The sequence below is a fragment of the Myotis davidii genome, unplaced genomic scaffold (genome assembly GCF_000327345.1).
Source record: "Myotis davidii unplaced genomic scaffold, ASM32734v1 scaffold349, whole genome shotgun sequence".
Taxonomy (NCBI): domain Eukaryota; kingdom Metazoa; phylum Chordata; class Mammalia; order Chiroptera; family Vespertilionidae; genus Myotis; species Myotis davidii.
Window position 1 is genome coordinate 279,589 of NW_006299707.1, and position 4,702 is coordinate 284,290.

Here is a 4,702-nt window from a genome sequence, read left to right on the forward strand (position 1 = left end):
CTCCCCTGCTGGCCTGCGTACCCCCAACTGCCCTCCCCTGCAGGCCTGGTCGCCCCCAACTGCCCTCTCTTGCAGTCCTGGTCCCCTCCCCCAACTGACCCTTCTGCCAGCCCTGTCACCCCTAACTGTCCCCCTCTGCCAGCCTGGTCACCCGCAACTGCCCTCCCCTGCAGGCCTGGTTCCCTCCAACTGCCCTCCCCTGCAGGCCTGGTTTCCCCCAACTGCCCTCCCCTGCTAGCCTGATTGCCCACTACTGCCCTCCCCTGTCGGCCATCTTGTGTCCACATGGGAGCGGCCATCCTGTGTGTTGGAGTGATGGTCAATTTGCATATCACCTCTTTATTATATAGGGTTGCAAATTATATAGTTTTAATATTAATGTTAAGATAAAATTAAAATTTTTATTGTACTGGAGACCAGATACAGTATTAATAGGTTTAATTACAAGGGGGCATTGCAAAACATTTGTTAATAAAGGGTACCTAGTTCTGAATCCATTCATAAATGTTCCACTATTTATTTAACTAGAACCTTGTTGATGGACACTTAGGTTATTTCAAACTTTTTACTTTTACAAATAATGTTGCAATGAAGAACTTTAGATACATTTTTCTTATCTTTAGTGTTTAAAATTTGAATTAATTACTAACATTAAGAATCCAGGAAATTTTTCATGTAAAAATCTAGGTTTCTATCTTCTGATAAAAATGGAGAATTTTGTCGCTCTGAGCTCTTTTTCTTGCCTGGTAATAATGATCTGTAACTAAAAAGGGGTTGCCTACTTTTGACAAGGTATATTTGTCTGTTGGAGCTGCCATTACAAAATACCACAAACTGAATGGCTTACACAACATAAATTTATTTCATACAGTTCTGGAAGCTCAGAAGTCCAAGATTAAGGTGCTAGTAAGGTAGGTTTCATTCTAAGGCCTCTTCTCTTAGCTTGTAGGCCATCTTGCTGTGAGCTTTTGTTTATGCACCTGGGAACAGGAGAGAGCCCCCTTGGGTGCCTCTGCCTACGAGGGTGCTGATCCACCTTCATGACTTCATTTAACCTTATATCCTAAAGGTTTTATCTCTAAATATAGTCACTTTGGGGGTTAGGCACTTAACATGTGAATTGATGCATTGCCTTTCCTCACAAATCATGAAAATATGTAAATAATGAGAGGAAACCAGCAGATGCCCACCAGCCTCAAACACTGGCAACAAAATCTTGAGCGTGCATTATTTTTTTCTGCTCCTAGAAATTGCTTTAGGTCTGTGAAATTGCTACTCTTTGGGAAAGGAATTGCTACACTCTCTTTCTATATTAATTGCAGACATCATTTAATCTGTTTTCCAGTCTCATATATACACTGCAGTGTGTGTGATGGAGGCCAAGTAGTTAAGCTGCTGGGGACTGAAGCTGAGCTGGCTGAGCTGGCTGCCCTCTCCAACTCTTCAGCTCAGGAGGAAGCCAGATTTTTGTGTTTGCTCATTTCCTTTCCTAAACATGACCTTGTTTCTTGCTGCAGTGCAACAAGCTATGAATTCAAAATAGGATAGAACAGTTCAGTGAGTTTTATTTCAGATGAATGTTCAGTTTTAACCAGTGACCCCAGAGGATCTAAAGACACAGCAAGGGGGAAGGAAGAACATACGGGAAAACAGGTTCCTGTAGAACTTCTGGGTTTTCCTGTCTCTAAGAAATTCTGAGAATAATAATCTTTCTAGAGGCAAATCAACCCTTCTTTCAAGTTAAATACAAAGGGTGCTTGTTTTACTATATGCATATGCAGTAAGCAACAGTTTCAAGGTGAAAAAATGTGAACGTGTTTCTCATTTTCCAAGTCTTAGATCTATTTTTATTCTTGGATATGGCACACAGCAAGTAACCTTTCTTTGTTTGAACTGATTTGTAGTGAAGGTGCAATTCCAACTTTACTGAGGCTGGTCTTTTGTTCTAGGGGACAAGTTTCCCTTTACTGGTGTCATTTAACTTTTGCAACAGTCTCAGTGCCATGGCCCCATCTAGCGTGAAAATATTTTCCACAAGTCTAAAGTAAAAAGGCATTAGCCAGATTTTTTTGTAACTTGGCTGACAATGGAGTGTAGTAAATACTTTTCTTGCAGTGTCTATGAACCTATGGGTAAAATGACCGTCATCTCAAAGCGCAGTAATTAGTGAGCACTTCCAAATGGTTTACTGAGTGCTTTACATGCTGTTATCCCAGGTAATCCTCCAGTAATCTAATGAAGATGGAAACTATGAGATATACTTATTATTCCAAGATTCTAGAGCTCTCAGTACCAGACCTGAGATTCTGACTCAGGCTTCTTCATTACTTCATTCATTTCTATTTTTCTTCCCTTCTTCTTTTTTTTTTAATTATGGAAAATGCACTTAACATGAGATCTGCCCTCTTAACACATTTCTTTCCTTTTAATTATATGTGTTTTATTGTTATTACATGTCTTTAACATTTTCCTTTTTTAACACATTTTTAAATAGTACATTATTGTTGACTATAAGAGCAGTGTTGTACACAGCAGATCTCTAGAGCTAATTCATCTTCTTTGTTATTCAATTCATTATATTCAACAAATACTGAGTTGATGGTGGCTGTCTAACCCCCAAAACTTCTTCTCCTTATCCTGAGATATTCTGCCCTTTAAGTATTATTTTAGAGAGTCAAACTATATCAAAATAATATTTAAGCTTCTACACAACCTGATGTTGTACAAGTGAGACAAATACCTATCAATAATAACATTAAACATAAATGGATTAAGTGCTCCAATCAAAAGACATCTAGTGACTGAATGGATAAGTAAACATGACCAATATATATGCTATCTACAAGAGACCCACCTCACAAAAAGGGACTCAGACCAACTGAAAGTGAAGGAATGGAAAAATATCTTTTAGGCAAATAGAAATGAAAAAAACGCTGCTGAAGTAGCAGTACTTATATCTGACAAAATAGCCCTCAAAATGAAGATCATAACAAGAGACAAGGAAGGACACTTCATAATTTTAAAGGGATCACTACACCAAGAGGATACAACTCTGGTAAACATATATTCACCCAATGCAAGAGCACCCAAATACATAAAGAACTTCTAGAAGATATCAGGAGAGAGATTGACAGCAATGCAATCATAGTAGGGGACTTTCATACCCCATTAACATCCCTGGATAAATCCTCTAGACAAAAAGTCAGCAAAGAAATAGCAATCCTAAATGACTCACTAGATCAGATGGAATTAATTGACATCTTTAGAACAATCCACCTCAAAGCAACAGAATATACATTCTTCTCAAGCACACATGGGACATTTTTAAAGCACACATACTGGGACACAGGCAGTCTCTTCAAATTCAAGGAAATTGAAATCATATCAAGCATCTTCTCAGATCACAATGGCACAAAATTAGAAATCAACTACAGTAGGTCCTTGGATTATGTTGGAGATCTGCTCCTTTGGCGTGACATAACACAATTTTCGATGTAAGTCAGAACCTACCTACATAAGCATCTAGATCACTCACATGGAGCACATACACAGCAGTAATGAAGTGAAACAGTAAAAAAAAGAAAATAAAAAAAAGAAAGATAACAATTCCTGACCTTTACTTGTGGTAAATAAATAATAAAAAAAATAAAGCACATATGTTGAAATGACGGAATTTTTTTTATATAAATAAATAGGAGATGGCAAGGTAACCGCAAAATGAAGTACATGAAGTCCAATGTAACCCAAGGACTAACTGTACAATAAAAACAATCACAAAAATTCAAACACTAGGAGGCTGAATAGCATATTATTAAACAATGATTGGGTTACCAAAGAGATCAAAAAAGAAATCAAAAACATCCTGGAAACAAATGACAATGAACAAAGAACAATCCAAAATCTATGGGACACAGTGAAAGCAGTCCTGAGGGAGAAGTTCATAGCATTACAGGCCGACCTCAAAAAAAAACAAAACCAAAACAAAACAAAACAAAACAAAAAACCTGGTAATAAACCACTTAACTCTGCAACTTGAAGAATTAGAAAGAGAGCAACAAGAAAAGCCCAGAGGGAGCGAAGGAAGAAAATAATAAAGATCAGATTGGAAATAAATGACATAGAGACAAAAAAAAAAAAAAATTACAAACAACAAATAAAACAAAGAGCTGCATATTCCTAGAAAAATACAACCTTCCAAAACTCAACCGGGAAGAATAAAAAAAAATCTGAATAGGCTGATAACTAGGGAGGAAATTGAAGCAATAATCAGAAAACTTCCAACAAACAAAAGTCCTGGACCAGACGGCTTCACAGGAGTTTTATCAAACATTCAAATAAAAAATAAAACCTATCTTCCTCAGATTATTCAAAAAAATCAACAGGAAGGAACACTTTCAAGCTCTTTCTATGAGCCAAAATAACCCTAGTCCAAAAAACAGATAAAGACAATATAATGAAAGAGAATCATAGGCCAATATCCCTTATGAACATAAACGCCAAATCCTCAAAAAAATTCTAGCAAATAGAATCCAGCATTACATTAGAAAGATCATAAACCATGACCAAGTGGGATTTATTCTGGGAATGTAAGGATGGTACAATATCTGCAAGTCAATAAATGTGATTCACCAGATAAATAAATTGAGAGATAAAAACCACATAATCTCATATATTGATGCAGAAAAAGCATTTGACAAAATCC